At 48.5% G+C, this 13,568-nt stretch overlaps 1 non-coding gene across 1 annotated transcript; it reads left to right on the plus strand.

Annotated features, from left to right (window-relative positions):
- Positions 1–10,341: 10,341 nt before the first annotated feature.
- Trnae-uuc (transfer RNA glutamic acid (anticodon UUC)) lies at positions 10,342–10,413 on the plus strand. Its single transcript has one exon. It is a non-coding gene; the product is annotated as a tRNA-Glu (tRNA).
- Positions 10,414–13,568: the final 3,155 nt, after the last annotated feature.

The raw sequence follows: 13,568 nt of genomic DNA on the forward strand, positions 1-13,568 counted from the left end.
AAGGGGAGGGGACGCGCATGCGCTCGAGCTCATCGCGGCGCTGCGCAGGAGAGAATTTCGGCATGTCTAGCCCGCGTTTCAGAGGAAGAGTGGAAAGGGGGAGGGGAGAGGGGTATAGGAAGGGGGAGGGGAGAGGGAAAGTGGAGAGGGGTAGGGGGAAGTGGAGAGGGAATGTGGAGAGTGGAAGGGGAGAGGGTGAGTGGAGAGGAGGTGTGTGGAGAGGGTACGCGCATGCGCACTAAGGGTGGTCACGCCGCACACCACCACCACCAGATTGAGCTCCGCCTTAAGATACTTCGCATCTAAAAATTGGCCGCGTATCTGCGTGCTTCGCTGCAAATGTCGTCTAAAGACGATAGAAGAGGCGCTGCGTGAGATATGGACGCCATCTCGCAATACGTCGGGAAACATGAGTGCTGTGTTGCGGGCTGGTAGTCCCGGCGCAGCAGCAGGCGCAGAGCGGCGGTGACCAACGCGAACGGCGGGGACGCCAGCCAGCCCGAACAAGCAGTTTGGCGCGAAGCGCTGAAGCAGAAGAAACGCCCGCACTCAACGAGTACTCTCCACACACTCTTTTATGTACACGTCGCCTGGGTAAAGCAGGAATGCCAGAGCGGCGCCCCATGGCATTCGTACAGTGCAATACAGAACCGAAACCGAAACACAACAATGAGCTCGTTCAGAGGGCACGGAGGAAGGCAAAGTTTCAGCGCAGTCGCATTTTCAGCGCAGCTTAAGAAACTAGGGTCTTTAAAATTACGTATGTATGCATTTTCTATTCAAGGAACACACCACCTAATACTTACCTAGTGATGTTGCGCCTCAGATATACGTAATATTTACTTTTTGATCGACAAAGTTCACAAGTATGAACAGCCGTACCAGTTCAAGCTGGGTGGGCGGTAAGCAAGTGGTTCAACTTTGGCCGGGTGGCTAAATCGAGTGACGTGCCGACAAACAGAAAGACAGACAGACCAAAATTTCTCCGTTTAAGTATCCCAAGAAAGACTATCGTCTTTAAAAATGCTGATCCGTCGCCCGGAATCGAACCGTTGACGGCGCGGTGAAGCCGCGCGTCGAACTTGAGCGATTAGCTCGCTTGGCTACGGTGGGCACCTTGTCGCCTGTGGTAAGCAAGGGTTTATCAATTTACTACAAACAGTTGAACGACCGCGCTTCAAAAAACGCGTTAGGGAACAATGTTATACCAATTGCGGCAAGTTGAGAATGGCTTCAAACGAAAGCTGAGTGTCAGGACTACATGTGATTTCCTGACCATTAACATAACATGCTTAGTTTTACGACAGTGACCGTTTTTGTCTCGAAAAACAGGCCACATTTCTCGCCGTTTCCATAGACTCCCATTGTACAATCTTTAACTGCTCTTGGAACAAAATTGAAGCTTACTGCAACATGATCGCTGCAGTCCTCTCGTGCGTTTAGGTTCCCAGAAGCGCTCTGTGGTCTGTGTTTTTCAACATTCACCCTCTACACTTAATTATTCGGGAAGAACCCGCCAGTTCCATTCAAAACGCGCTAGCTTCGCGCCGGGGCCGCCAGGGGCGCTGGCTGTGATGTGTCCACAAAAGCTGGATATGGTCAACCTTTTCTGCCTGGGGTGGTGATGTGTTTTTGCAACGTCAGGACATCTGTATAGGGTCGTGCATTGCTCCGATCCTTAGCGACCTGTTCTTGGCCCGCATTGAGAGGAAACTAGAAAACCAGTTACAAGGGGCTAGCGTTGTGAAAGTTTTCCGTATGTGGATGATTTTTTGGTTTCTCACTCGGCAGATTTGGCAGGTTGCGAACAGAATGCCATGTCTATCTTGAAGGCCTTCCAGGACGAGCTCCAACCTCTTGAGGCCACGTATGAGCTCCCTGAAGGTGACACCATCAAGTTTGTAGACTTGAGACTGTTTTTTTCGAGACATCACCCCTGTTGGCGGTATGAGCCTCGTGCTCAGAGGCCATTGCTGCCCTTCTCGTCGGGGCACTCGAAGCTAGTGAAAAGGGCAATAGCGCACTCGGCCTTGCAAGGCCCTGTGCAAGTCGTGTCACCACAAGGTGGATGACGCCTTTTTAGAGCAGGTGTCCCGCCTTAGGGTCGCGGGTTACACGCCAGACGTGGTGTCGTCTGTGACTGAAGGCTTGCTTAGGGATGTCAGGGACCCCAGGAGGAAGGAGGAGCGCAGAGTGAGATGGAGGGCGCAAGACAAGAAGAAGACAGCTGTGGTGCCCTATGTGCATGATGTCTCGCACAGGCTTAAGAAAATCGGGGAAAGCGCTGGGGTTCGCGTGGTTTCTTCGGCCCCTGAAAAGCTTTCGGGCTTGTGCAGTTCGACCTCTCGGATGAAGGAGAAAGGAGCTTATGGTCTGTGGCTGCACCACAGACCATAAGCGAAAGTTCGTTCCATGCGTTCAAGGCCTTGTGTACGCCATCCCTCTGACGTGTGGTAAAAAGTACGTGGGTCAGACGGGACGTTGTCTGAATGAGAGACTCCGTGAGCACTATTACAGCGTCCAAACGACAGTATCGGGGCACCTCGGCATCCACGTGCGGGATTGCGAGTGTAGGCCCCTCTTTGAAAACACTGCGGTCCTTGCACGCAGCCGGGACCAAAGAGTGAGGGAAATCATCGAGGCTGAGGAAATCAAACGGTCAGGGGACGCATGCGTAAGGATGCCTTCCTTGCATCTTTCTGACAAAGAGCTTTTTTTTTGGCGAGACATGGGAAGGGGGGCGGTGTTGGCACACGTGTGTGACTTATCGGCACTTTTCTTGATTTCACCTTTTGGTTTTTACTTCCTGGTTTTTTCTTTTCTTGCTTTCCCTGTGTATATATACACATGCGTCCCAATCCAATAAACTTTAGTTGGAAGAATGCGCTGTGTCCTTGTCCTCTCGCTCGTCTGTTGCCTGTTTTTTTGCGCTGAACTACATTATGACTGTGATGTCACGGACTTCAAAAATGCTGTCGAGGGGAATCTACGACAGTTCAGTTTATTTTTTCAGTGCCAAGGGATGTAACCGACTTCATGTGCATTGTACATATCTTGAAAAGTGTCAGTGAATATTGAATTGTTTTTGAATGGTTATTTTGAACTGTAATTTTGAATTCTGTATTGTTATTTCAGAATATCTGTTGTCATTCTGAAGAGCCAAATTTAGCGCAACATTATGTACCTTGTACATTTTTTATGTACGTAAATGTAGTGTCCTCTCTGTTATGACCCTCTATGAGGGTTGACAGTATAAATAAATAAATAAATAAATAAATAAATAAATAAATAAATAAATAAATAAATAAATAAATAAATAAATAAATAAATAAATAAATAATATCTGCATTTTACGTGCCAAATCCACGGTATGTCTATGAGGCTGTAGAGGGGTCCGAAAATTTCGACCATCTGGTGTTCTTAAAGTGCATTGACATCGCACAATACACGGGGCTTTAGCGTTTTGCCTCCATGAAATGTCACCACCACGGCCGGGATCCAACCCGCGACTTTCGGGTCAGCAGCCTAGCGCCGTAACCACTGAACACCGTGGCGGACGGATGCATAGTTGCGAGCGAACGGTGACCAGGGAAGAAGTCTAGCAGTTGTTGCTGGCTTAGCTAGGTTCAGCAAGTGTGTTACTGATATTGTCACGGTAAATAAAGGAAAACAAGTAGAAGCACGGCGAACAGCGGAACAGCTCCGAACGTGCTGCTCGATCGGAGCTGTTCCGCTGTTCGCCGTGCTTCTACTTGTTTTCCTTTATTTACCGTGACAATATATAATTCCGAGTGCTAGGAACCAGTGATTATTTTCTCTTTCCTTCTCTCTTACCCCCTTATTCACCTCCCCATGTGTAGGGTAGCAAACTGGTTAACCTTCTTGCCTTTCCTGTATTCCTTCTTTCTCTCTCACCAGCGATCTTTTTGCCACGCACAAATAATGGCGAAACTAGCCGCGCAACAGCCAGATACCCACTACATGTCCGTGTCAGTATCATACTTTCTGCATTGCTTATTTGCTTGTCCTTCTAAATTTATTGCCTCCGAAATTCTGGATATAGGCATTAAAGTGGCTTTAATAGGCATTGGACGAGGGCGGCACCTATTTGAGGAGTGCGGAGCTCCACAACCCATCAGTGAGCATCGACGACCCAGCAGTGAGCATCAGTGAGCATAGAGCTTACGGCATAGAACGGAAACAAACAAGGACAAAAGATGAAGTAACTGACAGACACAAGCGCTAGTTAGTTTCCGCGCTATGCAGCAGGCAGTTTACGATGAAACAAGAAGCCCATATTGGTGCCCTTGCCATCAGCGAATTCCACCTGTGCGGCCCAAGTGCTCCTTGTTGACAGATGGCCATGTTGACGGATGCACACTCATAAATATAGCTCTTATGTACTTAATTTTAGTTACATAATGTTATGTAAGTTAGGAATGAGCACGCGGAATGACTTGAACGAATGATGACCTTCTTCTTGCACGTACATCTTTCTACACCCGCGCATGACAGAAATGAAGCAACACGACACGGAAATTTTGGTCAACAGCGAGACATTAGTGCCGCATAGTTTTATTTCTCAATTTACACAATACCTTGAGTACAATCTCGTGGACACACAAAACACAACAAGGGCGGGCCACGCTGAGAGAGAAAGGCGTTGCGGATGCGAGAATCGGACGCGCGGCCTACGTTGCATAGTGAGTCAGTGTAGACGCCAAACCGAGGTGATGGTCAAGTTCTAAGATCGTCCGCCTTCAAGGCGCGAGGGTCTGGTTCAATCACAGTGCTGCCGGATCCCTACCGGTTTTTCAGATCTGTAGAGAGGCATCCCGGCATGGCGGTCGGTTTTGTGGGAACTCGTGTATCTCGAGAAAGTGGCCTCCCCTTTCTCTCCCCCAACAAAATGGCGCTGTGCGCCCTGTCGGGTGCCAGAAGAAGCATCTTTTCTCAAACCGCGACTACTACTAGAGCAGGGGTGGAACATACACGCGAAGGGCGGCCATCATTTCACGCACTCCCTTCTATATGGCTGCTGAGGCCGCTTGGGGAGAACATGAGGCAACAGGCCACGAGACTGTGAGAGAAGCGGCCGATCCTGGAGCCCATGATACGCGAGCGTCTTGCGCTTTTTGATTTACCACAAAGGATATCGCAATAGCTTAGTTGCAGCCGCTGTAACGACCGCTGATATGGCTGCACATCTATGCGAGATGCGAGCCGATCAACAGATCTGGCATCCGTAACCACTTGGCGCTTCGTGGTCTCATCTTCGTAGGCACGTTCTGAGCGTGTCTTTCCTTCCGTGTACAGCCTACCGGGCAGTAGTGCCCGTGCGTACTTTACGTGCATTTACTGCGCGGCGCATGCACTGAATGAGGCTAATTGTGGTGAACGCAGCAGCCTAATGTGATGCAGCTGCTGCTCGGGGCATTGCGCATTACGTAGTTAGTTAATTTGGTTTTTGTGGTGCAAAAGCAGCTGAGGCTATGCTGCGCTATCGTGCGCATTACCTTTGAGCAAGTTCGGATCTAGAACTTTGTGCACGCATCAGAAATCTGCGCTCATAAATCTATGACTTAACTCCCCCTCTGCCCGCTAGAGTCATCGCCATGGTTGAAATTATCCGAATGACGTTGAGCTGTTCATGGCCACAGTCTGCAAAATCGGGAAATTTTTGAGGGGCAGCCATAGATTTTATTAATCGATAGATGGTTTCTTCAATGTGCGCTGAACGTGGATTGTGTTCAAGTCATAATGAAGAGGACAAATCGTGGTATACTCAGAAAAGCAGGGTCCTTGGCAATTTCCTGCGAAAGTAAATGAAAAAGGGGTGTTACCGAAAAGGCGCGAAAGCTTTTTACCTCAACTTGATGCCACAGTATTTGTTGTCACCCAACTGCTGCACAAAACCTGGGACATTATTCCGATAAAATGTGACACCTATTTCTTTTAACCTCTCCATAATAGAGTTTCCACTTGGGCTTGTTGGCACAACATAATAAAGGGAACTGCGTACATACCGACGAGGACAAAGGAAGGCACATAGTAGACACGCTGACTTTTAGCAGAATGTTTGTTTTGCGTTTGCACAGCTACTTCTAGTGAAGACCTGAAAAAAAAAAAACGAACAAGGTCAAACGGCGCGCATACTCTCTCAAGTCGCTATCGCACAGGTATATCTATGAAGGAAGCTCAACACAAAGCTACTGATAGGCATCTAACGCTATTCTGGCCCGCACATGATACGGTTGCTGCCTCCATCATTTCTCTTGTAACAGTTAACTGTTCATTAGCTGCCCATCAATAGCTTTGTGTGAAGAGCTGACCTTCTTTGACAAAAATGTCACGACGATAGTGACTTGAGAAGAATCTGTGCGAAAGTGTGATCCTGTGTTCTTTGCCAGGCGTTCAGTATAAATAGGTGTGTTCATGCAAAATAAACATTTTAAGTGCGGAGCACTTTAGGGGCTCTGGCTGCAGTATGCGGTAGTATAGGTACCGGGCGGCTGTCGTAAGGCGCCAGCAGCGCCCCTTCTGAACAGCGCTCCAAGCAGCGGCAGGCACAGCACTCGGAGAAGGCTCTGTAACGTTCGGCAGCGTACTTGAAGATAAGCGGTGGTGCTACTTTTTGACAATCGAAAGCTGTACGCTGTTGCGTGAGGCGCCCAAGGCAAAGAGAAGCGGCCACAACCGTGTTCTTTTGAACAATGCACGACACGTGTTAGATAATGGGGCGTCTGGGAGAATCCCGCGTAGTAGTTTGCGCTCGTGGGCGCGTTTAATGGTCGCCGAGTCATGACACTTGCCCTTTTCATGTCTTTATCGAGGAGCGCCGTCGGAACATCAAACCAGTCAGCTTCCTTGTGTGGTACTGTGATTTCAGGCGTTCGTTTCCGTTAGTAGGCGGACCAGAGTGGGCACGATGCCTCCATCTTTTCGGGACGGCAAATGAGACAGTCACGATTGGCGACAAGTTGTAAAATAAATATCTTTGCATTGTAAGCGCCCAAGTCGTTATTCCTCATTGTTGTCGGGGTGGCTCCTGGCGGGAAGGCGAGTTCTGACAGCTCAAGTGCATCCATGGCGCTGCCACTTATTTTGCGCTACGGATTTCAAGGCTTGTCCAGCTGGCAAACGCGTTTTCGTGTGTCTGCTCTTAAGAAGGGTCGCCGCTTGCACGAAGCAGGTCACGTGCGCGACATCACGAAATATAAAGGACAGTGCAAACTGCGTTGCAAGTGCACCGCGCAGAAGAAGCTCAACGCGACAAGCTACGATGTGGAGCTAGATATGAGCAGCACCTCTTCTATTTCTATTTTTCTAGTACTTCGTTATTCTGTCTACACGTTAACACTGCATCCTGGGTAATTCCACGCCAACTGTCCCAGCCGGGGTGCTCGACAAAAATCAAATTCTCTGAAAAAATCTGGCAAAGTTACGCACATATACATATTAGTTTTACAGTATTTTCCCAAAATATTTTGAGCAGCAAGAATTTTTCGGTCACGTGAGCGTCATTTGAACTTCTCGAAGTAGTGGAAAACCAGGTACGAAAGAAAAATTCGCTATAAATGGAACGTTTCATGCATTCATTCGAAACTTGCTTTTTTCTGTTTTTAGAGTATCACGCTTTTATTATAGGACAGTTGTCTATAATGTCTTTATATTTTTCACTCTTAGTGCGTAGGTAAAATTGAGTGAATTGCAGCATTTTCGGTAATATTTTTACAAAAGACGATTGTAGACCAAATACATCAATTATTTTTATAAAACTCTCCATAACACGTACTATCTCGTAAAGCTTTTGTTTTGCCTGCGTGCGGCCCGCCGGCTGTAAAATAAAATCCTGAACTTGGAAAAAACGCCACATTGGCCTATGCTGAGACGTCTGTAGCACTCTAAGGTGGTCCAAGAAAAAATAAGCAGATAAGCGTATGCGATTGAGAACCATAAAAATCCGGCAGATCCCACGCACTGTGGGAATCGATGTAATGCGAAACAGCCAGCAAAGAGCTGCATACATCGCTTTGTTTATTTTTGAGCCAAATGAAATTGTTCATGCCATGACATCTAGTTCACCATATATCGCATGTTTGCCATCCACGCGTGCATGCACAATGTGGTATATACCATGCCAATGAAACGTATATTCTGGTATATAAACTGCATGACCGGCCATTTGTGTTCATCACGCACTCCTGTCATGCCATACCAATTTTGGTATATATCCACTTATCTAAACGGCCGGAAGCGCACCATAACAGTGCCATGTAAATCATAGCGTACATGACATACATAACATAATTCGCATGTTAGGACCTGTCATTTATGTTCGTCATACAGTCACATCGCACAATACCAATTTTGGTGTATATCAAACGAGCGAAATGGCCGCGAGTGCGTCATGAGCGTGGCATGTAAATTATGTCGTGCATGACACGCGCGTCATGATTTTCATGTTACCACCTGTCATTTATGTTTGTCATACATTCGCGTCACGCAATGCCAATTTTAGTGTATATCAAGCTAGCGAAACGGCCGCGATCGGACAATGACCGTGGCATGCAAATCATGCCGTAAATGATATGCATATCACAATTTTCAAGTTACCACCTGTCATATATGTTTGTCATACAGTCACGTTGCGCAGTACCAATTTTGGTGTATATCACCTAGCGAAGCGGCCGCGAGTGCGTCATGAGCGTGGCATGTAAATTATGTCGTGCATGACACGCGTGTCATGATTTTCATGTTACCACCTCTAATTTGCGTTCGTCATACAGTCGCGTCGCGCAATACCAATTTTGGTGTATATCAAGCCAGCGAAACGGCCGCGAATGCACCATGAGCGCGGCATGTAAATCATGACATACATGACATGCATGTCATGGTTTTCATGTTACCACCCGTTATTCATGTTTTCATACAGTCACATCGCGCAATACCAATTTTGGTGTATATCAACCTAGCGAAACGGCCGCGAGTGCGTCATGAGCGTGGCATGAAATTATGTCGTGCATGACACGCGCGTCATGATTTTCATCTTACCACCTCTAACTTACGTTCGCCATACAGTCGCGTCGCGCAATACCAATTTTGGTGTATATCAAGACAGCGAAACGGACGCGAATGCACCATGAGCGTGGCACGTAAAGCATGACATGCATGTCATGGTTTTCATGTTACCACCTGTTATTCATGTTCTTCATACAGTCACATCGCGCAATACCAATTTTGGTGTATATCAACCTAGCGAAACGGCCGCGAGTGCGTCATGAGCGTTGCATGTAAATCATGACGTGCATGACACGCGTGTCATGATTTTCATGTTACCACGTGGCAGTTATGTTCGTCATGTCGAAATGTCTCGTCATACCAGTTTTCGTACATATCCATTCATTTGAACGGCCGCGAGCGCCCCGAGACCATGTCATGTAAATCATGCCGCACATGACATGCGTGTCATGATTTGCACGTTAGGACCTGTCATTATGTTCGCCATGAACTCTTGTTACGTCATACCAGTTTCGGTATATATGAAATTAACGGAATGGCCGCAAGAGCCCCAAGGCCGTGGAATGTAAATCATGCTGTTCATGACATGTCATGATTTTCATGTTATGACATGTCATTTATGTTCGTAATACGGTCATGTTATTCCATACCAATTTTGGTATACATCCAATTAACGAAACGGCCACGAGAGCACAAAGTCGTAGGCGGCTAGATAGATAGATAGATAGATAGATAGATAGATAGATAGATAGATAGATAGATAGATAGATAGATAGATAGATAGATAGATAGATAGATAGATAGATAGATAGATAGATACGCTCAAACTCGCAGAAGTTCGCTAAGAAATGCTTCGCATCTAAAACTTTGTCCACAGGAAGGTTAATCGAAGTAGTGTTTGTTTTAGTCAAGGAAAACTTTTTTGAAGTTTAGTCCCACTATTGCAATATTTTGCAAAAGGGGAAATACAAACCGGCTGAATATACTGCATAAAAAAAGAGGTAGTGTTTTCTTAATACACGGTTTTCAGTTCCTTTTTTAGTACTTTATAATATATATTACATAATAAGGAGATAATAAACAGAGGTAAAAATATTGGCAGCATTGCGTCGAGAGTCGTTGCTGGGCTCCTTCCGTAGACCAACGTGTAAGGCGTCATCTGCGTCGTTTCTTGCACAGCGGTGTTGTATGCGAAGGTCACGTACGGAAGGATGGCATCCCACGTCTTGTGCTCGACGTCGACGTACATGGCCGGCATGTCGGCGATGGTCTTATTTAGCCGCTCGGTGAGGCCATTGGTCTGAGGGTGGCAGGCAGTGATATGGCGTGATCTAGTGGCTAGGATACCTGGCTTTCACCCAGGAGGCCCGGGTTCGATTCCCGGCGTCTGAACCAAATGCGATGCCAGCCTCATGTTTTATTTTGATGTATTCGGGTTTGACCAGCAAGGACGGTTAGCAACGCTCGGCGCTGACCGTGCCGCAGCGTTCGGGAAGCTTCGCGATTGTAGTAGATCATTTTGTTAAGATTGCCCGCAGGACGCGAACAGTCTAGATTATTCCGGAGCTTGCGCGACCACCAGTGATAAGACTGGAAAGTTCGATGCGTGATGTATAAAAGACGGCGCGTCCCAGCCATGAGCAGTTGATCGAGGGTCGACGCTGTGTTCGCCGCTATCAGTGTATTGCTGGAGTTTGACTTTCAGTTTCCCGGCCACAAGTTCGACCAAATAAAGAGTTTTATCTCTGACGTGCTGACTGCTGCCTTCGTCGACGTCACGACCAAATGACATCTGGTGGAGGTGCTGGTTCATCCATGTTCCGGACGCGCACACGCAGTCGGGATCCAAGTCCAAGTGGTCAAGAAGAACTTCAAGACATCCCAGACCGTCGAACTAGCCGCCGGCAGCTAGGACTCAAGCCAGAGTACGGACCTCTTCCCGGCAACACCAGGCAACCTAACGCTGTGACCTCGACTGTAATGATGACCGACCCAGTAGCTCCAACATCGATCCGGCTACATCAGCCCCGGGAGCCCCCAACCTTCCACGGGTCATCGCTAGAAGATCCCGAGAGCTGGCTCGAAAGGTACAACCGGGTAGCCGTTTTCAACAATTGGACAAGTGAAGACAAACTACGGCACGTGTATTTCGCCCTAGAAGACACCGCTCGGACATGGTTCGAGAACAGAGAAGCCACGCTGACGACCTGGGACCTTTTTCGCGCCGCATTTCTGGACACCTTTGGCAGCGTCGTCCGCAAGGAAAAAGCGGAAACCCTGATGGAGACCCGTGTACAGCTCCCGAACGAAAGCATCGGGATGTACACCGAAGAAATGACCCGATTGTTCCGGCACGCCGACCACGCTATGTCCGAAGAAAAAAAGCTTCGTTTCCTGATGCGGGGAGTGAAGCAAGAGCTCTTTGCCGGACTTGTACGCAACCCACCCAAGACAGTCACGGAGTTCAGTTCGGAGGCCACAACGATTGAAAAGGCCCTAGAAATGCGTACGAGGCAATACAACCGCCGCATGCCGACGACGAACTACGGGGAAGCACATGCGCTGGGCTCCGACGACTTGCGTGAGACGGTAAGGGCGGTCGTGCGCGAAGAGCTCCGAAAGATGTTTCCTGCATCGCAACCCCAGGTACATTCCATAGCCGACGTCGTTCGCGAGGAACTTCAGCATTCGCTGGGAGTTGCTGCACCGCCGCAACCTGAACCGGAAGCCATGAGCTATGCTGCCGTTGCACGCCATGCTGTCGCCACTCCGCGCAATCGCCAACGCCCCGCGTCGTCGCAGTTCCGTCGCCAGACACCGCCGCCACCTCCAACGCCATCCCGCCCGCCTGCAGGCCAAGGCTACACACCCCGAAATACCGACGTTTGGCGCGCCCCTGACAACCGCCCGCCCTGCTACCACTGCGGGGAGGCCGGCCACACGTACCGTCGCTGCCGGTACCGACAGATGGGGCTACGCGGACTCGCCGTCAACGCGCCGCGTCTGCAGCCAGGCGAACGGCCTCGCGACATCGATGACTACCTCACCGGACCACAGTGGCAAGAACGAAGACCTTCCCGCTCGCCGTCGCCCGGCCGCTACATGTCACCGCACCGTCGGCAGCACACTGGCCCAAACCGGCGCCGGTCGCCGAGCCCGTATCCGGGAAAGTAAGGGCAGCAACCGATGGAGTTGCGGTTCCTGTACGACGTTTAAGAAGGGTAAAAGCGCACTGAAGACGAACACACAATGAAGGCACACACACGCACACACATAGCGCTACTTTGAACAGTTTATTTTTGTGATCTCGACGCTACTTATAGGGCAATACCATGAGCACATCTGCTGCGCAGAAGTAACAGCAACATTAGTAAGCATCAAAACGGACACCAAGGAAATCAAATTCCTTTTTCGTCAGTGCGATAGAAGGCATACTAACACACCTGTCACCCAACTTTTCAACCTCTCCTGCTTCGATTATCTCACGTGTAAGCTGGTTTCTATTTCTAGACAGAACTCTGCACGTGTCGAACAAAGTCATACAACCACACTTCTTACAGTGTATTGCTAAGAACCCACCTGCCACGTTTCTAACATTGTAATTATGCTCACGCAGCCGGTGATTCAAGCAACGACTGGTTTGTCCGACGTAGCTGCGACCGCAAGATAGCGGCAGGCAATACACCACACATTCAGCGCAATCAACAAACTTATTTTTGTGATTAGTTTTGCACCCACGATTTTCATTTGCATTCCTCGTCGAAATCTTGCACAGCCTTTCCAACTTGTTTGGCGCCGAAAAGAGCACGCGCACATTGGCCCGCTGAGCAATGTTTTTCAGATTATGGGAAACCGCGTGTACGTATGGTAGCCCCCTTGTGCGATTCCCTTGCTCAAATGTTCTCGCCACAATTCGGTATTTGTTTTTGCTGTCCCTCAAAATACATTCAGCCACGGAGACAACCAAAGCCTGGGGAAACCCGGCATCCAGCAGCCTCTTTCTTTGCTGATCGAAGCTGAATTGGACCATATAGTGACACGACTTCGTTTGGGCACTCTTGAAGCAAACCTTCGTAACAAGTTTGGAATGTGCTGAGTGGTAGGGGAGTAGGGGTTTACTTGCACGAGGTTCATAATACCAACAGGAATGATCACAGTCGAGCGACAGGCGAAGGTCCAGAAACCTCATGGTGCCATTCTGCGGAAGCTCGTGCGCCACCTCTAAGGGCTCAAGACAATCCTTGATTACTGTATAAGACCGTTAAACTCAGCAACTAGCCGCTCGGTAGGACAATTCACAAAAAACAGGAAATCATCTACATATCTGGAAGTTCTAACTACCTTAGTACCCTTCAACCTTTCCGACAGCTTCACACAAAGCTGAGCTAAAAACAGGTCACTCAGTCGGGGAGCCAGGCAAGAACCAATGCAGATGCCTCTTTTCTGCAACTGTGCACACTCCTCCCATAAAATAAAGGTAGACTTAAGGTAGCACGTCAGAAGTTCTAAGAAATGCCCACATGAAAGACCAACCTCGTTTTGAAATC

This window comes from Rhipicephalus sanguineus, chromosome 2 (assembly GCF_013339695.2).
Source record: "Rhipicephalus sanguineus isolate Rsan-2018 chromosome 2, BIME_Rsan_1.4, whole genome shotgun sequence".
Lineage (NCBI taxonomy): Eukaryota > Metazoa > Arthropoda > Arachnida > Ixodida > Ixodidae > Rhipicephalus > Rhipicephalus sanguineus.